Genomic DNA, 23,052 nt, shown 5'->3' with positions numbered 1-23,052 from the left:
GGGGCAAATTGTATTTAGACCATTTCTGCCCCCCTGGGGGCAGATTGGCCGATTTTAGGTCAATCTGCCCCCAAGGGGGCAGAAACCACTAGGCAACGGGGATTTGTTTTGTGGCGCCAATGTCACGCAGGGGGAGCGACCCCGTAGGCAAGGGTCGCTCCCGGGTGGGGTGGGGGTTAGGGGGGGCAAATTTATTTTAGGCCATTTCTGCCCCCCCCGGGGGCAGATCGGCCTAATATTAGGCTGATCTGCCCCCGGGGGGGGCATGAACCTCTAGGCGCCAGGGCAATTTTTTTTTTGTTTGTTTGTTTGTTTTTTTAGAGATGGGGAGCGACCCATCAGGCAAGGGTCGCTCCCCTTGGGGGGCAAATTGTATTTAGGCCATTTCTGCCCCCCTGGGGGCAGATTGGCCGATTTTAGGTCAATCTGCCCCCCAAGGGGGCAGAAACCACTAGGCACCGGGGATTTGTTTTTTGGCGCCAATGTCACGCAGGGGGAGCGACCCCGTAGGCAAGGGTCGCTCCCAGGGGGGGGTGGGGGCCGGGGGGGGGACAAATTTATTTTAGGCCATTTCTGCCCCCCCTGGGGGCAGATCGGCCTATTACTAGGCCGAACTGCCCCCAGGGGGGGGGGCAGAACCCTCAGGGCAAATTTTTTGTTGTGTTTTTTTTTTTTTTTTTCGAGATGGGGAGCGACCCATCAGGCAAGGGTCGCTCCCCTGGGGGGCAAATTGTATTGAGGCCATTTCTGCCCCCCTTGGGTGCAGATTGGCAGATTTTAGGTCAATCTGCCCCCAAGGGGGCAGAAACCACTGGGCACCGGGGATTTGTTTTTTGGCGCCAATGTCACGCAGGGGGAGCGACCCCGTAGGCAAGGGTCGCTCCCGGGGGGGGGGTGGGGGCTGGGGGGGGAAATTTATTTTAGGCCATTTCTGCCCCCCCAGGGGGGGGCAGAACCCTCAGAACCCTCAGGGCAAATTTTTTTGTTGTGTATTTTTTTTTTTTTTTCGAGATGGGGAGCGACCCATCAGGCAAGGGTCGCTCCCCTGGGGGGCAAATTGTATTTAGGCCATTTCTGCCCCCCTTGGGGGGCAGATTGGCCGATTTTAGGTCAATCTGCCCCCAAGGGGGCAGAAACCACTAGGCACCGGGGATTTGTTTTTTGGCGCCAATGTCACGCAGGGGGAGCGACCCCGTAGGCAAGGGTCGCCCCCGGGGGGGGTGGGGGCCGGGGGGGGGACAAATTTATTTTAGGCCATTTCTGCCCCCCCTGGGGGCAGATTGGCCTATTACTAGGCCAAACTGCCCCCAGGGGGGGGCAGAACCCTCAGGGCAAATTTTTTTGTTGTGTTTTTTTTTTTTTTTTTTTAGATGGGGAGCGACCCATCAGGCAAGGGTCGCTCCCCTGGGGGGCAAATTGTATTGAGGCCATTTCTGCCCCCCTTGGGTGCAGATTGGCAGATTTTAGGTCAATCTGCCCCCAAGGGGGCAGAAACCACTAGGCACCGGGGATTTGTTTTTTGGCGCCAATGTCACGCAGGGGGAGCGACCCCGTAGGCAAGGGTCGCTCCCGGGGGGGGTGGGGGCTGGGGGGGGCAAATTTATTTTAGACCATTTCTGCCCCCCCTGGGGGCAGATCGGCCTTTTATTAGGCCGAACTGCCCCCAGGGGGGGGCAGAACCCTCAGGGCACCAGGGCAAATTTTTTTGTTGTGTTTTTTTTGTTGTTTGTTTGTTTTTTTCGAGATGGGGAGCGACCCATCAGGCAAGGGTCGCTCCCCTGGGGGGCAAATTGTATTTAGGCCATTTCTGCCCCCCTTGGGGGCAGATTGGCCGATTTTAGGTCAATCTGCCCCCAAGGGGGCAGAAACCACTAGGCACCGGGGATTTGTTTTTTGGCGCCAATGTCACGCAGGGGGAGCGACCCCGTAGGCAAGGGTCGCTCCCAGGGGGGGGTGGGGGCTGGGGGGGGGGGGAAATTTATTTTAGGCCATTTCTGCCCCCTCTAGGGTAAGATCGGCCTATTATTAGGCCGAACTGCCCCCAGGGGGGGGGCAGAACCCTCAGGGCACCAGGGAAAATTATTATTATTTTTTTTTTTTTGTTTGTTTTTTTTTTTTCGAGATGGGGAGCGACCCATCAGGCAAGGGTCGCTCCCCTGGGGGGCAAATTGTATTTAGGCCATTTCTGCCCCCCTTGGGGGCAGATTGGCCGATTTTAGGTCAATCTGCCCCCAAGGGGGCAGAAACCACTAGGCACCTGGGATTTGTTTTTTGGCGCCAATGTCACGCAGGGGGAGCGACCCCGTAGGCAAGGGTCGCTCCCGGGGGGGGGTGGGGGCTGGGGGGGGGCAAATTTATTTTAGGGCATTTCTGCCCCCCCCCCTCCCGGGGCCGGCTGAGCTAGAGGCCAAACTCCACAGGTAGGCACTTTGCAAAAAACACCTCTGTTTTCTGTGAAAAAATATGTTCTGTCCACGTTGTGTTTTGGGCCATTTCCTTTCGTGGGCGCTAGGCCTACCCACAGAAGTGAGGTACCATTTTTATTGAGAGACTTAGGGGAACGCTGGGTGGAAGGAAATTTGTAGCTCCTCTCAGATTCCAGAACTTTCTGCCACAGAAATGTGAGGAACATGTGTTTTTTTAGCCACATTTTGAGGTTTGCAAAGGATTCTGGGTAACAGAACCTGGTCCGAGCCCCGCAAGTCACCCCATCTTGGATTCCCCTAGGTCTCTAGTTTTCAGAAAGGCACAGGTTTGGTAGGTTTCCCCAGGTGCCGGGTGAGCTACAGGCCAAAATCCACAGGTAGGCACTGTTTTCTTTCAAAAAATGGGATGTGTCCACGTTGCGTTTTGGGGCGTTTCCTGTTGCGGGCGCTAGGCCTACCCACGCAAGTGAGGTATCATTTTTATCGGGAGACTTGGGGGAACGCTGGGTGGAAGGAAATTTGTAGCTCCTCTCAGATTCCAGAACTTTCTGCCACAAAAATGTGAGGAGCATGTGTTTTTTTAGCCAAATTTTGAGGTTTGCAAAGGATTCTGGGTAACAGAACCTGGTCCGAGCCCCGCAAGTCACCCCTCCTTGGATTCCCCTAGGTCTCTAGTTTTCAGAAATGCACAGGTTTGGTAGGTTTCCCTAGGTGCCGGCTGAGCTAGAGGCCAAAATCTACAGGTAGGCACTTCGCAAAAAACACTTCTGTTTTTTTCCAAAATTTAGGATGTGTCCACGTTGCGCTTTGGGGCGTTTCCTGTCGCCGGCGCTAGGCCTACCCACGCAAGTGAGGTATCGTTTTTATCGGGAGACTTGGGGGAACGCTGGGTGGAAGGAAATTTGTAGCTCCTCTCAGATTCCAGAACTTTCTGCCACAGAAATGTGAGGAACATGTGTTTTTTTAGCCAAATTTTGAGGTTTGCAAAGGATTCTGGGTAACAGAACCTGGTCCGAGCCCCGCAAGTCACCCCTCCTTGGATTCCCCTAGGTCTCTAGTTTTCAGAAATGCACAGGTTTGGTAGGTTTCCCTAGGTGCCGGCTGAGCTAGACGCCAAAGTCTACAGGTAGGCCCTTCGCAAAAAACACCTCTGTTTTTTTCCAAAATTTAGGATGTGTCCACGTTGCGCTTTGGGGTGTTTCCTGTCGCCGGCGCTAGGCCTACCCACGCAAGTGAGGTATCATTTTTATCGGGAGACTTGGGGGAACGCTGGGTGGAAGGAAATTTGTAGCTCCTCTCAGATTCCAGAACTTTCTGCCACAGAAATGTGAGGAACATGTGTTTTTTTAGCCAAATTTTGAGGTTTGCAAAGGATTCTGGGTAACAGAACCTGGTCCGAGCCCCGCAAGTCACCCCTCCTTGGATTCCCCTAGGTCTCTAGTTTTCAGAAATGCACAGGTTTGGTAGGTTTCCCTAGGTGCCCGCTGAGCTAGAGGCCAAAATCTACAGGTAGGCACTTCGCAAAAAACACCTCTGTTTTTTTCCAAAATTTAGGATGTGTCCACGTTGCGCTTTGGGGTGTTTCCTGTCGCTGGCGCTAGGCCTACCCACGCAAGTGAGGTATCATTTTTATCGGGAGACTTGGGGGAACGCTGGGTGGAAGGAAATTCGTAGCTCCTCTCAGATTCCAGAACTTTCTGCCACAGAAATGTGAGGAACATGTGTTTTTTTAGCCAAATTTTGAGGTTTGCAAAGGATTCTGGGTAACAGAACCTGGTCCGAGCCCCGCAAGTCACCCCTCCTTGGATTCCCCTAGGTCTCTAGTTTTCAGAAATGCACAGGTTTGGTAGGTTTCCCTAGGTGCCGGCTGAGCTAGACGCCAAAGTCTACAGGTAGGCCCTTCGCAAAAAACACCTCTGTTTTTTTTCCAAAATTTAGGATGTGTCCACGTTGCGCTTTGGGGTGTTTCCTGTCGCCGGCGCTAGGCCTACCCACGCAAGTGAGGTATCATTTTTATCGGGAGACTTGGGGGAACGCTGGGTGGAAGGAAATTTGTAGCTCCTCTCAGATTCCAGAACTTTCTGCCACAGAAATGTGAGGAACATGTGTTTTTTTAGCCAAATTTTGAGGTTTGCAAAGGATTCTGGGTAACAGAACCTGGTCCGAGCCCCGCAAGTCACCCCTCCTTGGATTCCCCTAGGTCTCTAGTTTTCAGAAATGCACAGGTTTGGTAGGTTTCCCTAGGTGCCCGCTGAGCTAGAGGCCAAAATCTACAGGTAGGCACTTCGCAAAAAACACCTCTGTTTTTTTCCAAAATTTAGGATGTGTCCACGTTGCGCTTTGGGGTGTTTCCTGTCGCTGGCGCTAGGCCTACCCACGCAAGTGAGGTATCATTTTTATCGGGAGACTTGGGGGAACGCTGGGTGGAAGGAAATTCGTAGCTCCTCTCAGATTCCAGAACTTTCTGCCACAGAAATGTGAGGAACATGTGTTTTTTTAGCCAAATTTTGAGGTTTGCAAAGGATTCTGGGTAACAGAACCTGGTCCGAGCCCCGCAAGTCACCCCTCCTTGGATTCCCCTAGGTCTCTAGTTTTCAGAAATGCACAGGTTTGGTAGGTTTCCCTAGGTGCCGGCTGAGCTAGAGGCCAAAATCTACAGGTAGGCACTTCGCAAAAAACACTTCTGTTTTTTTCCAAAATTTAGGATGTGTCCACGTTGTGCTTTGGGGCGTTTCCTGTCGCCGGCGCTAGGCCTACCCACGCAAGTGAGGTATCGTTTTTATCGGGAGACTTGGGGGAACGCTGGGTGGAAGGAAATTTGTAGCTCCTCTCAGATTCCAGAACTTTCTGCCACAGAAATGTGAGGAACATGTGTTTTTTTAGCCAAATTTTGAGGTTTGCAAAGGATTCTGGGTAACAGAACCTGGTCCGAGCCCCGCAAGTCACCCCTCCTTGGATTCCCCTACGTCTCTAGTTTTCAGAAATGCACAGGTTTGGTAGGTTTCCCTAGGTGCCGGCTGAGCTAGACGCCAAAGTCTACAGGTAGGCACTTCGCAAAAAACACCTCTGTTTTTTTCCAAAATTTAGGATGTGTCCACGTTGCGCTTTGGGGTGTTTCCTGTCGCCGGCGCTAGGCCTACCCACGCAAGTGAGGTATCATTTTTATCGGGAGACTTGGGGGAACGCTGGGTGGAAGGAAATTTGTAGCTCCTCTCAGATTCCAGAACTTTCTGCCACAGAAATGTGAGGAACATGTGTTTTTTTAGCCAAATTTTGAGGTTTGCAAAGGATTCTGGGTAACAGAACCTGGTCCGAGCCCCGCAAGTCACCCCTCCTTGGATTCCCCTAGGTCTCTAGTTTTCAGAAATGCACAGGTTTGGTAGGTTTCCCTAGGTGCCCGCTGAGCTAGAGGCCAAAATCTACAGGTAGGCACTTCGCAAAAAACACCTCTGTTTTTTTCCAAAATTTAGGATGTGTCCACGTTGCGCTTTGGGGTGTTTCCTGTCGCCGGCGCTAGGCCTACCCACGCAAGTGAGGTATCATTTTTATCGGGAGACTTGGGGGAACGCTGGGTGGAAGGAAATTTGTAGCTCCTCTCAGATTCCAGAACTTTCTGCCAGAGAAATGTGAGGAACATGTGTTTTTTTAGCCAAATTTTGAGGTTTGCAAAGGATTCTGGGTAACAGAACCTGGTCCGAGCCCCGCAAGTCACCCCTCCTTGGATTCCCCTAGGTCTCTAGTTTTCAGAAATGCACAGGTTTGGTAGGTTTCCCTAGGTGCCCGCTGAGCTAGAGGCCAAAATCTACAGGTAGGCACTTCGCAAAAAACACCTCTGTTTTTTTCCAAAATTTAGGATGTGTCCACGTTGCGCTTTGGGGTGTTTCCTGTCGCTGGCGCTAGGCCTACCCACGCAAGTGAGGTATCATTTTTATCGGGAGACTTGGGGGAACGCTGGGTGGAAGGAAATTCGTAGCTCCTCTCAGATTCCAGAACTTTCTGCCACAGAAATGTGAGGAACATGTGTTTTTTTAGCCAAATTTTGAGGTTTGCAAAGGATTCTGGGTAACAGAACCTGGTCCGAGCCCCGCAAGTCACCCCTCCTTGGATTCCCCTAGGTCTCTAGTTTTCAGAAATGCACAGGTTTGGTAGGTTTCCCTAGGTGCCGGCTGAGCTAGAGGCCAAAATCTACAGGTAGGCACTTCGCAAAAAACACCTCTGTTTTTTTCCAAAATTTAGGATGTGTCCACGTTGCGCTTTGGGGTGTTTCCTGTCGCCGGCGCTAGGCCTACCCACGCAAGTGAGGTATCATTTTTATCGGGAGACTTGGGGGAACGCTGGGTGGAAGGAAATTTGTAGCTCCTCTCAGATTCCAGAACTTTCTGCCACAGAAATGTGAGGAACATGTGTTTTTTTAGCCAAATTTTGAGGTTTGCAAAGGATTCTGGGTAACAGAACCTGGTCCGAGCCCCACAAGTCACCCCTCCTTGGATTCCCCTAGGTCTCTAGTTTTCAGAAATGCACAGGTTTGGTAGGTTTCCCTAGGTGCCGGCTGAGCTAGAGGCCAAAATCTACAGGTAGGCACTTCGCAAAAAACACCTCTGTTTTTTTCCAAAATTTAGGATGTGTCCACGTTGCGCTTTGGGGTGTTTCCTGTCGCCGGCGCTAGGCCTACCCACGCAAGTGAGGTATCATTTTTATCGGGAGACTTGGGGGAACGCTGGGTGGAAGGAAATTTGTAGCTCCTCTCAGATTCCAGAACTTTCTGCCACAGAAATGTGAGGAACATGTGTTTTTTTAGCCAAAATTTGAGGTTTGCAAAGGATTCTGGGTAACAGAACCTGGTCCGAGCCCCGCAAGTCACCCCTCCTTGGATTCCCCTAGGTCTCTAGTTTTCAGAAATGCACAGGTTTGGTAGGTTTCCCTAGGTGCCGGCTGAGCTAGAGGCCAAAATCTACAGGTAGGCACTTCGCAAAAAACACCTCTGTTTTCTCCCAAAATTTTGGATGTGTGCACGTTGCGCTTTGGGGCGTTTCCTGTCGCGGGCGCTAGGCCTAACCACACAAGTGAGGTATCATTTTTATCGGGAGACTTGGGGGAACATAGATTAGCAAAACAAGTGCTATTGCCCCTTGTCTTTCTCTACATTTTTTCCTTCCAAATATAGGAGAGTGTGTAAAAAAGACATCTATTTGAGAAATTCCCTATAATTCACATGCTTGTATGGTCACCCCGGAATTCAGAGATGTGCAAATAACCACTGCTCCTCAGCACCTTATCTTGTGCCCTTTTTGGAAATGCAAAGGTTTTCTTGATAGCAATTTTTTACTCTTTATATTTCAGCAAATGAATTGCTGTATACCCGGTATAGAATGAAAACGCACTGCAGGGTGCAGCTCATTTATTGGCTCTGGGTTCCTCGGGTTCTTGATGAACCTACAAGCCCTATATATCCCCGCAACCAGAGGAGTCCAGCAGACGTAACAGTATATTGCTTTCCATAATCTGACATTGCAGGGAAAAGTTACAGAGTAAAACGTAGAGAAAAATTGATGTTTTTTTCACCTCAATTTCAATATTTTTCTTTTTCAGCTGTTATTTTCTGTAGGAAACCCTTGTAGGATGTACACAAATGACCCCTTGCTGAATTCAGAATTTTGTCTACTTTTCAGAAATGGTTAGGTTTCTGGGATCCAGCATTGGTTTCATGCCCATTCCTGTCACTGACTGGAAGGAGGCTGAAAGCACAAAAAATTGCAAAAATGGGGTATGCCCCAGTAAAATGCCAAAATTGTGTTGAAAAATTGGGTTTTCTGATTCAAGTCTGCCTGTTCCTGAAAGCTAGGAAGCTGCTGAGTTTAGCACTGCAAACCCTTTGTTGATGCCATTTTTAGGGGGAAATCCACAAGCCTTCTTCTGCAGCCACTTTTTCAATTTTTTTAAAAAAAAACGAAATTTTCACTCTATTTTGGCCAATTTCTTGGCCTCCTTCATGGGAACCCACAAAGTCTGGGTACCTCTAGAATCCCTAGGATGTTGGAAAAAAAGGACGCAAATTTGGCTTGGTTAGCTTATGTGGACAAAAAGTTATGAGGGCCTAAGCGCGAACTGCCCCAAATAGGCAAAAAAAGGCCTGGCACAGGAGGGGGAAAAGGCCTGGCAGCGAAGGGGTTAATCTGTCATATTTATTTAATTAAAGTATTTTATTAGGTAATTTACCACATCCCAGGCTTAACAGGAGAGAGACAAAAGTAGTTAAAAAAGCGAAGTTTGGGTGCCACACTTCTCTCTCCCAAAGGAATACCCAGTTATAATCCATATTGTGGGTTGTCAGAGGGGGTGTGGACCACTTTGCCCCACATCAAAGACATGAAATAATAGAAGGTTGGAAGGAGGGAAGGAAGAAAATAAGGAAGAAACAAACAAAAATACAAAAAGTTTTAAAAAAATGGAATTGTTTTTAGAATGTAAAAATACAGATTCATAAAAAAAAGACAGTAATGGAATAACTGAAAAAAAGAGGGGTAGATCAATTCAGAGGGTGGAGGATTACAAAGAAAAATAGGGATGAAAAAAATCAGGCCCAACACCATAAACAGAGAGGAAAAGAAGATGGACACACCTTTGCGAATCACATAGTGCCATTCGAGCGCGTTTTTCAATGCAAGTACGTACTTAGAATTGCGTTTGCCATCAAACGCAATGTGAATGGGTGCATAGAGAACTCCGCTCGCATGCTGCACTCCGTGTAACATGGTGGAGTATTTTTACCACCTTGCAGAGATCCATGTAGTGCGACTTTGTGTACTCCGCCCAGGCCTACTTTCTATCTGCTCTCATTTAGCAATTACAGAGTGTTAAATAGAATAAGGAATCCCTGATGTTATCCTAGGGGAGGGGTAGGCCTCATAGTAGTGAAAAATGAATTTGGGAGTTTTTCAATACAAGGACATGTAAAACTTAAATGTACATGGTCACTGTACAGTGCCTCTTTTTAACATGGTCACCCTCCACTTTGTGCCACTGGTACTGAGGTCTTTCGACTGAGGTGCACTGGGTCCCTGCTAAACAGTGCCAGTGCTCTTTTCCTAAAAACATTGTGTACAATTGGCACACTCCTCTATCTGTGTAAATCCACAGTAAGTGGTATCACCGGTACCTACGGCCTGGATAGAGGAGAGGATCCCTAAGGGCCACAGCATATATTATGCCACCCTCAGGGCACCCCTTAAGAACAAGTAGCACACAGCTGCCACTGCAGCCCTCCAACTTGGTGCAAGCCTGGAGAAAACACGACATAGTGCACTCCCGGTGTACCATATCCCTATGACTGCATCCAATATATATGTCACCTCTAAATCAGGGTACAATATACTTTGTGTTGACATATCTGCACAAAAGCAGGCCTAGGAGGTATAAGGCATGGCGCATTATAGTTGATGTGTGGATCCCTGTGATGTGCAGCCCCATTGCTGAACATTGCAAATGAACAGGAAAGCCATTTTAAAATATGTCGTGGACATTCATCAACATGAGTGACCCGGTCACATAATGGCTTCACTGAACCCGATGGTGTTTGATATCAAACACCTTGTCTTATTAAATCCAGGCCAATGCCAGCCTCAGACACATTTAGATGTGCTCTCGTGGAAGGGTTCCACCATCTTGTCATTGGTTGGAACTAGGCTTCTGGGATAAGAATCTGTTCACTCCTCACAGGAAGTGGTCATATATGGGGTGTAGTCACCCCCAGGGTAGGTAGTCCATTGGCTACTAGCTTACATACCCCTAAATGCCCCTAAATTCAGTGTTTTGGTAGTTTTCAGACACCAGAAGACAGATTCTCTGGACCCAAGAAGAAGAAGGACACTGAAAAGCCACTAAAAGCAAGAAAGGAAGAACAGCTACTGACCTGACCCCAACACTACCAGGCTGCTTGCAGTCCTTCACCATTGTGCCAAAGTTATCTTGTTCTGCAGCTGCTCTGTCTCCAGAAGACTGAGAGGACTGCCTGCACTTCTAAAAACATCTGGCTCTCCTGTGGAGCAGCAGAGCTACTTCCCTGCACCTTGAAGGCACCCAAAAAGAACCCTGAGGAGTCCGGACTACCTAAAACCCGACACCGGACAGCACCACTGCGCCTATGCCCCCTAGGCCGAGTTGAAGCTGGCCAGTGTGGTTACCCAGCCCTCCAGAATGCAAACCCACCTTAAATGTCTCAGCTGTGGACTCCCTGATGCTGCCTGCAGCCTCTTTGTGCAGGGCCTCTCTACCGGGCCCACCTCTGGTGATGGACTCCCCGACAGTCTGACACATCTCTGCACCCTACCTCTCCGGACCAAGGAGTAGAGGACCAAAGGTGTCCCTACGTCTCTGAGCCTTGTGAGAACTGAGCCCACTTGTTGGTTCAGTTGGACCGCAAGTCCATGCCTGCAACCTCTTTCTGTAGGACCCCCCAGTGCAACTGTCTCCGGTGACGGAAACCAGACTGTCCAGGACAGCGCTGCAACTGGCCACCCTGGACCAAGAAGAAGAGGACCACCGGTGTCTTCATGTCCCGGAGCATCACAATACTAGAACCCCCTGTTGGTTCAGTTGGCCTGGCATCCTAGGTCCCTCCTGCAGCATCTTTTCCCAGGACTCTCTCCAACTGATATCAATGAGGCACATCCGGTCGTAAAGTACCTCTGCACCCTGACACCCTAGAGCCCCCACGAGGTGACCCATTGGTGCTGCCTTTTACCATGCCCCAAACCTACTTTAACTCCTGAGATCTGGTCCTTTAAGTCGCTGTTGATTGCCAGTATGCTATGTATGTGTTTTTCTCCATAGGTTTTCATTACGGCTTTAAAAACACTTGACCTATATTGCTATTGTACTTTAAAACTGCAACAGCAGTTATCTGTGTTAAAGTAATGTGGTGTTGAAACATAATATAAACAAAGTATCTATTTTTCACAATTGGTTTGGAGTTCCTTCTTGAGTGTGTGTCTCATTTGTTGCCTCTGTGAGTACAACAAATACTTTGCGCTACCCCCTGATGAGCCTAACTGCTTGCCCACAATACCACAAAAGTTAGCTTTTGGGATTCTCATTTGAAATCCTGTAAGCCCATGAGGGTCCCCTAGACTATCTGCATAGTGCCCATACATTGGTGCACTACATATATAGCTAGCTTCGTACACCCACCTCTTAATTATACAGCACCCTGCCATATGAGCTACCTTGTGCCTACCTTAGAGGTGACATATGTAATGAAAGGGGTTTGTCGGCTTGGCCAGAGGTTTTAAATGCCAAGTCGACACAGCAGTGTGCCGCTGCATTCAGGCTGCAAAGGCAGGCCTGGGAAAAGTTTTAGAGGGCTACTTAGATGGGTGGCCCAATAACTGCTGCAAGCCCACTGGTAGCATTCAATGTACATGCCCTGGGGGTATACCACTCAACAAGGGACTTCCAAGTAGATTAAATATGCCAATTTGGTATAAGCCAATTAAACTATGTTTTAGGGAGAAAGCATAAGCACTTTATCACTGATTAGCATAGGTAAAGTGCACAGAGTCCTAAGCCCAACAAAGCAAAAATCCAGCAAAATGTACGAGGAGGAAGGCAAAAGGTTTGGGTGTGACCCTGAAGAGAGGGTACTTTCCAATGCTGTTTATGAACTTTGTCACAAGTGTAGCCTCAAATCTGGAAGCAGCCATTAGCCTCCATTACCAAATCTAAATCCAGGTATCTCCTGCTATGACATAACAATAGTGGGGAAACAACAATCGTTCGGGGAAGTACAAGTTTCTCCTCTTTTTCCCTGCCTTATTCTGGTTTGTCGAGCCTAAAGCAAAGCGGTGGAATGGCGGTTGTCGGTCTCACCCTCCTTCTTCTGCCTCTCCTTGGTCTCCAGAGACCTGGGGGAGGTGGGAGAATGTGGGTGCCATTCTTTCTGGGTCAACTGCCAGATTCCCCTAGTACTCTGCAGACCTGTACTGTCACAAAGCTGCTGTCAGATCAATGTTGGCTTTCTACTTTCAATATACAAGCACAGCTTTATGTAAGACGGGGAAGGGAAGAGCAAACGCTGCTGGCGATTAAAAGTGGGAGGAGACAAGAATTTTTTTTTCTCAACTGGGCAGGGAAGGGTACATGCAGATAGTGGCCAGGAGTGGGTTGCAGGAGGCCAGGTATTATCTTTTTTGCAGTTTGAATGAAGGTATGTGCAGAGGGTGGTGTCAGGGTGGTTTGCAATAATTTAGGAATTTTTCATTATATTTGGACAGGTGAGAATAGCATGAAGGGGTTTGAAGTGAAGGTGGTGTGGGAGAGCGAAAGAACACCACCTCATTCTTTTAATTTGCTTATAGACAGGGTAAGTTTAAAGGCTGGTATGTTTGGATAGAAGAGATCCAGGTCTTTTTATTATTTTTAGGAGGTGAGGTCAATTTATGTATGGCTCCCTCATTACTTGTCCTCTCCTTCATAGGTATCTTGGTTTACCAGGCAGTACACCTTTATGAAGGAAGCTGGAAATGCTTGATATGAAGTATCAGTTTAGATCAAATATAACCAATCTTAATCTAACCAAGATGCAGGATAGAATTGTGTTGTATGAACAAAGCAGCAAAGGAACATACAGCAATGAATAGGCGAATCAAGGGTTTTGTTAGCCCTATCACTCTTCAAATTCTACACTAATCATATGTGCTCAGTCCTATAAATAGGAACAGGTACTGTGCCAAGATCCCAAACATTATGTGCAAATGATTTGCTGTTTACTGTAGACCTCTTGCAACAACAGTAAGTGTACTCTTTGCACTGACATGACTATATTATTGCAGTACATTAATCTAAGACTCTGATCCACTAATAAGGGAAAGCAGAATAACAATATTTAAATTTATGTGTGAGAACCACAGATCATGAAATCATATCTAATAGTAAGCTAAGGTGGTTCTTGGGCTAACCACATAGAGCAGTTCCTAGAGAATACCCTAACTGCAGCACAATGAATTAGAAGATTAGGTCATAGATGTGAAAGTTGAATGTATCAACTTCCAAGGTCCAGAAATATCGTACTCAGAAGAAAAAAAACTGTAAAGAGGTTTGGAAGCTTGAGAGGAAATTAAGGAGATAATTGCTCTATGATGCAAACAGAAGACCAACCACACATTGGAAGTGCTATCCAAAAAATCCATTTAGTTAATAACTTGTATGAGTGAAATCTGTGCCTAACCAAAAGTTGCATTTTAAAACTGTATTTCCTTTCTAAACTTTGCACTAGCTCTATATGTTTGACTTGCTTGATTTGCTAACGTTAACAAATTCCAAATAGCTTTAACTTTGCAGAAATGTTTCTGTTATGACTTCTGCATGACCTTTGCGTGACACAAACTTCATGTGCTAACAAAGAGAGATATATATATATTGTTTTTTAACTACTTGACCTGCATTGGAATCGCAAATCTTGAAAACTATTCTGAAACTTGCTTCTTTATAAATAGCCTTTAGTGTAAAGATGTGTGAGAATTAAAATGACATAAGCTATTTGTGCATTAAATTTACAAATGCTTTTCTTCAAAGACCAAGACAGGTGAGAAAATCTTTTAGTGTATCAGCCTGTGCAGAAATGTTTGTTAAATGTATCTTGTATTAGAGCTGCCTTTGTTAGAAGTTACCATCTCGACGTAAAATGTTCCTGTTTCACGGTTCTTCTTTTTTGTGATTGGCTAACTGAATATATCAGCTGAAACAATTGTGTTAAATTGTAAATCATTGTATTATTATTATTATAAAAGTGTCCCAGGAAAAGAACAAATTTCATAATCATAGTCATCCTCAATTCTGACAAGCCCGATCCATTCACTCCCTCTCAGCAGAACTCTGGACTGCAAGACTCAAACAGACTTTGCTCTCTGCCTACAATATTTTCTAGAAGAGTCAGTTACAGTATTCTTTGAGTATTGATAGCTTTGTTGACTAGATTGCCTCTTAGACATTTGTTCCTTTTTGCTATTTTCTAACTAAAATGATTTCATTTTACTGATTCAGAATACAAGACTAGGGATTAGATTATGGGACATGCTTTATGCAATGCTCTGTAAATTGTATTTGTCTAAGAAAGATTTAAAACTCATGATAAATTAAATCTTTAAACTGTAAATACAACTCTCACTATTGACTTCTGGAAGAAATTAATTTATATATTGACATTGAAAATTTTAGCTTTCTTTTCCAGTTTATATTAAAAATCCTCTATTGGGTGTCTAAAAGGTGAGGAGTGTTTTATAAATGTAGAATTCTCCACGCTCTCAGAAGCTTATGAGGTGTATAGCTAGATCACTCAACATTGCTCATGGCCTCGTTATGTTTCATCATTCAGAGGTACCCCTTCCAAAACACATCTGGTAAATTTGTTTGCAAAAAGTAAACCTCATTTTTGCCTCAGTGAAAGAAAGATGTGAAAACACTCTCAGGCAAAGTAGATATGAAAATTGACAAACCTAGTAGGTTCAATATGGCCTACATGTGCCCTACAGTTAGTTCCAAGCAAAATTAGACTACTGAACCATGAAGCAAACCATGATAGCAAAAACACTCGGTGTGGTCAATATAATGGATGACATTTTTTACAAAATGTTACTGACATTGTCAAGAGAGAAGAAAGTGTTCCTTGCAGTGCTCTCCCACTAAGATTTCATGAATAGATGGGGATCACATTTTGAGACTACACAGTCATATAACAGATCTTCTAAAAAAGCATGTCTCCCCCATCAGACCTTAATTGGAAACAATTCTTCCAAAGAAATATTTTGAATTGTACTTTCTTTCACTAATCCTAACTTTTTATCTATGAATATTATCAACCCTGTTTAAATGAGCAATACATATGCAGTCTTTTTCCATGATAAAATCAATAAGATCTGCACATAACTTGGGGATGATCTGACAGGCCTGATTACATCTGAATCCAATCACAAAGGTTATGGTCTAACATCAAAACCAACACTGCCTTTTAAATTTGGTCAGTACAAAAGGCTAGGCAGCTTTTGCTATTGCTGAGCTCAGATTCCACTTTGAAAATGTGTACTGCCAAGTATTTACATCTGACTGCTGAGAAAGTGGAACTAGCCTTGACCAGATTGTGCAATCTATCCTTGCTGAGAGTGGTAGTCCTTCACTGCTGGAAATTGGCCATAGTTAAATCCACTGTGACAAACCTTGCTGAGGAGCCTGCAATTGTAGATAATTTTTGCCCTGCCTCATTGTTGCCAGTGAAAACGATGACCAATTTTTTTGAATACCAGTGTTGGAGTGCAGGGATGTAAGTTAAATATTGGATTACTCAGTTAGACGTACCATCTTGTCAGGGCAGGAACCCAGCTCCATTGGGCTGACAGAGCTTTGACTCAGATGAGATTAAGCAGAAGCTGCAACTTAAATCAATAAGAATTAATTTAATAGGTAAATTCTTTACTCATTCAGCATCTACAATCATCAATCAATTAATAATCAATATTAATCAAATAACATCAGCGCAAATGCATAAAGCTCGTTCCATAAAGGAAAAGTCCCTAATATGAATCTCAGAATAGTATTGGGGATGGGAGAGGAAGGATGTCAGCTAGAACCAGTAAAGAGGTCCAAAAACAAGAGGTGAAAGCATGAAGTTCTTAGCATCAAAGCAGAACTTCCCACTTCCCACTTCCCACTGAGAGGCTCAAGAAACTCAGTTGAGTCTCAGAGCACCATAGATTTCAGGCAGGGAAAGAAAGGGTCTCTCAGAATGAATTTTAAAAGCTTCTCAGCAAAGGGCTATGCTGAGATCTAAAGAGAAGTCTGGAAAGGGTTTGCTCCCTTCTCCAGGAACACACAATTATATAAGCTTTCATAGCGAATATTTCATTCTATCTTCAATACATTCATCCAATCAGCTTGTGGTGCTTTATGGGAATATGAAAGCTTTCATCATCTAAGCACTCAAAAAAATGGTCCACAGATATCAACATTCAAATGAAACATTATGTGAAACATTTTTAGAAACTCAAGAGCGTTCCTGCCATTTGTCTACTATGAGAAAACCACAGTTGATGGTTAGGCATTTACATCACTTTACTAAAACACAAATGTCTCATGTATTTCAGTTGACTACACTATTCTTCATGTAGAAACATTCTGCAGAAATTAAACTAAACATTATAACACATTATTATATTATATGAAAAGCAAGCCTATAGGAAGGTCATTGTTTAACATATTTCATTGTCATTGTGGGAAATTGGGTCTCAAATTGGCTGAGGTATACACCCTAGTCCAAGTAGGGACCACAATCCTAGTCAGGGTAAGTCACAACACAATCCAAATTATCCTATGCTCACCCTCTGGTAGCTTGGCACAGAGCAGGAAGGCTTAGCTTGGAAGGCAATGTGTAAAATATTTGTGCATTTCCTCATAGAGTAACACAGTGAAAACACCAGAAAAAGTAATCCACACCAGGTTAGGAAAATAGATCATATTTATCTGAATAAAATAAGACCAAAATGACAAAAACAATGTGCACAAGTTAAGATATCACTTTTTAAAGGTTTAAGTGAGTCTCAATCCTTAAGAATCAGTGGTTGTATAATTTTAATACACAGTACGTGGGATGCGTCAAAAATAACAATGCACGGGGGCTGCAGAGGAGGAGAGTCATTGAAAAATAAGGCACTGTGTCGGATTTTACAGAGCGGCACAGACGATGCGTTGTTTCTTTCCACGCTGCAAGATGATGCGTCAATATCCAGGAGAGCAGCCTTGTTTCCTCACTGCGATGCTGGGCTATTTTGACGCCCAGGCATGATGCAGTAAAAATCCTTGATGCCCTGGTAGAAAGGTGCATGTGCTGCGTCAATACAGTAGGTGATGCAGCAATTTTTCAGCTGGGAGGCAGGTGCTGTGTTAATTTCTGCAGGCATTGCATCAATTTCCCGACACACTGGGATTTCCTGCTCTTTGGTTAAGTCTTTGTGGTCCTGAGACTTCAGAACAGGAGGCAAGCTCAATCCAACCCATTGGAGAGCACCTGTGGGTAAGGCAAAGTCCCTCTTCAGAAGAGTCAAAGGCCAGCAGGCATCAGGGCAACAGTCCTTCTCAGCAAAGCAGGCCAGATGAGTCCTTTGGGCAGCCAGGCAGTCCCGCTGACAGAATCCAGTTGCAGGTCAAGGAATATCAGATTTTGTGGGATCAGAGACCCAGTATATATGTACCCAAAATGCCATTGAAGTGGGGGAAACTTCAAAGAGTGGTTTTGAAGTGCACAAGGTCCCCTTTCAACCTAGCCCTATCTGCCAGGATTCCCGTGGAGGATTATCAGTCCTTTGTGTAAGGGCAGGCCATTGACCTTTGAAATGTAAGTGAGAGGCCCTCCACCCTCCCTACCCAGGGAAATCCATCTGTATGCAGATTAATGCAGATGCAGCTGAGTGTCCTGTGTTTATGGCTGCCTGGGTGGAATTCACAAGGTAAGCTGTCAACCAGCACAGCCCAGACATGGATTGGAGACAAGCTGTAAGGCACAGAAGATAGTAAGTGCAGAGAAATGCCCACTTTCTAAAAGTGGAATTTCTGAAATAATAATATTAAATCACACTTCACCAGTAAGTAGGATTTTCAATTACCATTCTGGCCGTATTAAACAGGAAAGGGCTACTCCTTTTAGATCAAAATCTACCACTTAAAAGTATATAAGGGCAGTTTTAATGCTGGCCTATGAGAGGAACAAGCTTCACAGTACTGGAAAGCACATTTGTGAGTTTTCAACTACAAGGATGTGTTAAACACATACGTATATGTCCTGCCTTTTTTTCCCCCACAGCACCCTGCCATATGGGGTACCTAAGGCATACTTTAGAGGTGACTTGTATGTTGAAAAAGGGGGGTTTAAGGTTTGGCAAGTAGTTCTAAATGCCAAGTCGAAGTGGCAGTAAAACTGCACAGAGAGGCCTTGCAATGGTAGGCCTGAGACATGGTTAAGGGGCTATTTATGTGGGTGGCACAATAAGTGCTGCAGGCCCACTATTGGCATTTAACTTACAGGCCCTGGGCACATCTAGTGCACTTTACTAGGGACTTACAGGTAAATTAAATATGCCAATTGGGTAAGAGCCAATGTTACCATGCTTAGGCGAGAGACAACATGCACTTTAGCACTGGTCAGCAGTGGTAAAGTGCGCAGAGTCCTAAAGCCAGCAAAAAGAGGGTCAGAAATATCCAGGGATGTAGGCAAAAAGTTGGGCAATGACCACCCTAAGGCTATCAGGTCCAACATTCATACATTTCCTTACGTGTCAGCTTTACTAAATATTAATATTTCACATTCTTAAACTAGGCCAACTTCTGTAAAATGTGCATTCTGCAGATATTTACACCTAATACATGTGAATATGACAGCCGAATGCTCTCACTTGCTTTTAAAATTTAACGTTTTTGTCTAAGTCCTACACGTTATTTCTACATGTTAATTGTATTAATTTTCATTATTTAAAATGTGTTATCAGTCTTACAGATTTTCTGAAATCTCAGGCTATACTGAACTAGGTGCAATCAGGATTCACGGCAAGACACAGAATGGAGTCAGTTTGGTTAAAATAGTGGATGAATTAGGTGGACTTCAGATTGGTGGATACACCAGACTTATCTTTTTGGGTTTATCAACAGCCTTCAACAGCATCTCCCATCGTGTTCTCCTAGTTAGATTGAATTAGATTTGTTTTGGGACTTGGCTGTTCAATGGCTAGCCTCTTATCCTAGAGGGCTCCACTAGAAAGTAAAGGTGTGCTCCTGACTGACTGACACATTTCTTGTGAAAACTGGGGTACCACAGGGTTCGTCGCTGAGTGCCATATTATTTGATATTTATGCAACCCCATTGGCTTAACTCCTAAGATCTCATGGGTGCCCTTTCCTGATTTATAAGGGTGATGTACAGCACAATGAGAGATTGTGGTTAGTTAATGGAATAAAGGGTAGTCTATCTGTAATTCATCAGTCCCATTAATATAAAGGATGGTAGGCTTCACACAACCTTGGGTGGCATAACTCATTATTTGGCCCTTCCTTACACCAATACTACTTGTGACTTTGGTGTAGGCAATAACCTTCTGGGGAGGAGAACTTATAGACTGTTCAAATGGCTGGAGGGGGGTCCTCCATAATGGTAAGGTGGGGATGCATTGAAAAAGGTTTCTGTCTAAATTATATTCTCAAACAAGAGGTGTGGAGACATTTATCAGCACCAAAGAACCACAAACTGGACAATTTATAGATTCATAGATTACAAGTAGTGACCATGATGATTAATATTGACAAGGAACTGCATGTTTATTTAAAGTAAAGATTTCTTGACAGGCTTAAGCAGCTCATAAATTCTTGAATAATTTGTGGCCCAGTATTTTCCATAACAAAGTATCATATAGAGCACCCGTATAGTTTGTAGAATTAAAAGTTAAGTTAGTAACAAGGCAGATATATTTGAGAATAAGAGAGCTTCAAGCCTTAATTAGTGATGAAATATAACTATTGATATTGGGCACCACTCTGTTGTTGAATGACAATATAATGAGAAAAAGATCCAACAATAAGATTTTGGGCTCTTGTGTATATGTGATGTATGTTCTGGCTGTCTGTGGCACTTTATACTGTTATCATTAGCAACACTGAAAAGTTTTTACAGTATAGTTATATTTTGTGTTTTTTTCTACTTAAAGAGGAGAATATACAGTTAGGTTTACTTTGATTGGTTTGAGAGAACTCTAGTTGCTCTTTAGTTTTTCAGACGGTTTAATACTTATTCAAATGCACAGTATTTGTACATTAGAACCAGATGTAGATTTGCAAAATAATGTTTGATGCTCTTGCACTTAGTTTGATCCCTCCATTAGAAATGATGTCTCTCGTTATGAGTGTGGTGGTCTCAAGACCGCCACACTCAAGATGGCAGTTGGAACGCCGCAGACAGGGGGTCCAATCCCCCCATTATGATCGTGGTGGTCCTGGCATTTGTAATCTGCCAGGGTATTGCTGCTAGCAGCGCTGCCCTAGAGATTGCGAGTCCCCATCCGCCAGCCTTTCCGAAAGGCTGGGGAAGTTGAGGGCCCCCCATGCACAGCCACTTCACGCATTTCACTGCCCATAATTTGCAATGTGTGCTGTCGCACCCGATGCACCACAACATTGCCGTCGGCTCAATTATGAGCAAGCGTCAATGTTGGGGTGAGTGTTCCACTGGGCCAGCAGGCGAAAACGCTGTTTTCACCTGCGGCCCAGCAGAAAACTTCTATTATGTTGGGCAAAAGACCTCCAGGACTAGCAGTCTTTTGCCTGTAGCAGCTTCAGCGGTCCTAGAAAAGGACAGCCAAGTCATAATAAGGCCCTATATCTTGGTTTCATTTTTAATTTTATTCTTAAATTAGTTCTTACTAAGTTTAGAATTCAGGGCCATACTTACAAGCGGCCTGTGCCTGACAGTGCGCAATCTGAGGGTCCTTGGGTACCCATGTGAGACGGCATTGGATGGCGTACGTTTTTCACTAGGCTGAAGGACAGAAACCTTGGTCTCCGCCGGTCAGCTTAGTGGAGAATTCATAATGGGGCAGTTGGGGAGACTGGCGGCTCCGCACCAGTCTCCTCACTATGGGTCTGGCAGTTGGGTTATCTGACTGACAAACTCGTAATCAGGCCCAAAATGTCTAAATCGAAGGACAGTACTGTTTTAGATTATGGTTTTCAGAGACTGTAGAGAATACCGTAGAGCAGTAGGATGCTGAAAGCATGTGGTTGGGGCCATTTTAATCAAACCAGATATAAGGTGCGACCATTTTAAATACCTTTTGTTGATGCAATATGAATTAAATAGCAGCACTTTGCCAGTTACTGCAGGGCAATTTAAAAGGTGAGGAGAGGGTCAGAGAGCACAAAAGAATAAGGGAACTTGATATTAACATAAATGCAGGAGGTTGCCAACAGAGAATTTAAACATTTTATTTGTTTTTCAGATTGCATAAACCTTATTTGTGTTAGAACAATCTAGAACATAAAGTAACTATCGAGAGAAGACATAATAAATTGAGATTCACAGGTAATTGTTTTTGCATTATATCAATAAACGTAGAAGTTAATTGTTTTTTTCTGGTTTTGACAGCAATGGTCATTTGATTAATTGTGTGCATGAAAATTTCATCTAAGGGACTGAAGTTTTTATACTTTACATTATTATTATCTAATATGTTTCTGGTGATTGATGGGGATCAAGCCCATCAGCCAAGTTATTACTTATTATTAGGCTTGGGGCACTATAGAGATGGAAATAGAATTTTGATTCTTGAAAAGTAGGTGAATAAAGAAAGGAACTTGTAGGCCATGATTGTAATAGAAATTTTAAACTGAAGAGAGGTATAATTTGAAGTCAAGTACCAGTCACGACTGGTGTAGGGGCAAAGCGGTAGGGGAGGAGGGGGTCACAAAACAGAAACAGAAAAAACAAACTTACCTGCCCATCACCAAATTGCAGCATACCTGCATTACCTTATGTCAGGCACAGGCTCCCAGCCTGCCCTGCAGCCAATTCTAATGCTGCTGCAGCATGAGAGCAGCATCAGGATTGACCTGAGCGTCCTCGATGTGCGTTCCCAGGCAGACTGGGAGACTGTGCCTGCTGTCTCCAACCCAGCAACACAGCTCGGGTTGGAGAGAGCTCAGTGCGCATGTTGGTTTGGCTGTCCTTAGCTGGCTGGCCAAACACACGTGCACTGAGGGGAGTGCACACCAATCCCCCTCCCTGCCTGCCATCCCTCATGGCCCCTCCCCCTTGAAAAATAAAACCCTAATAAACATAGTTTATTATTGCTTTATTTTTCAAGTTTTGCAGCTGCTGCTGCTGGCGGAATGGCAACACTCCTCCGCCATAGCGGGTGAACCACAGCTGCCAAGTACGTGACTGGTTTTATAATACGTAAGGAACATAACTAGAAGCATTTTGAAAATAACTTTCTTGTATAAAAGCATAGTTGCTTAAAATATAGTATTCAGTTACTGTCCTTTTTTTGTACTGCAGGTATTTTCTGTTCTAATTTCTAATGACTATAGAAGTACCGTTTGGTATGCTATTGTTACAAAGAATATTGAATTTTGCCATGTTTGTGACCTCTATATGCATTGTTTGATGTGGTCTTGCGATTCAGGATATGGAAATTTGTCATGTTTGTTAGACTATGGCTTTGAGTTTTGAGTAGTCTTACTATATGTGAGAACAGGGGTGGCACTAGAGCGGTGTGATTGATGCAGCTGCACCTGGAGCTGTCTTCTCGAGGAGCGAAGAAGGGCACAGTATTTAGAAATAACAGGTGTTTAAAAGCACCTGCTGCAGATTTCCTTGTGCTTCCCATGGTTTTGGAGGCAACAATAAAAAGGTCAAGATAACTCTGGTGAATAACGCTAGTGCACAAAAGAGATCAGAGGTTTGTCTTGTGGCAGTTTCCCTTCAAGCTAAAGTAGCAAGCACAGTGGGTATATATCCCTGTTGCATAGAATGTGTACCAATCACCAAACTGTAATTGTATGTGAGTTGCTCAGTAGGTTGCTGCTTTTGTCACAGAGATCCTTC

At 44.8% G+C, this 23,052-nt stretch overlaps 1 long non-coding RNA gene across 2 annotated transcripts in view; it reads right to left on the bottom strand.

The window, feature by feature from the left end:
- LOC138301985 (uncharacterized) overlaps positions 1 to 23,052 on the bottom strand; it is a 68,672-nt gene that overhangs the window by 21,641 nt on the left and 23,979 nt on the right. Inside the window, exon 2 of one of the 2 annotated variants that reach the window (XR_011205204.1) lies at positions 15,771 to 15,847. The exons of the other annotated variant lie outside the window; for it this stretch is intronic. This is a non-coding gene — a long non-coding RNA (uncharacterized lncRNA). The remainder of the gene's footprint in view (positions 1 to 15,770; positions 15,848 to 23,052) is intronic. 2 annotated transcript variants of the gene reach the window in all.

This window comes from Pleurodeles waltl, chromosome 6, assembly GCF_031143425.1.
Source record: "Pleurodeles waltl isolate 20211129_DDA chromosome 6, aPleWal1.hap1.20221129, whole genome shotgun sequence".
Taxonomy (NCBI): domain Eukaryota; kingdom Metazoa; phylum Chordata; class Amphibia; order Caudata; family Salamandridae; genus Pleurodeles; species Pleurodeles waltl.
The sequence above is the reverse complement of the archived record's forward strand: the minus strand, read 5'-3'. Positions and strand labels throughout refer to the sequence as shown.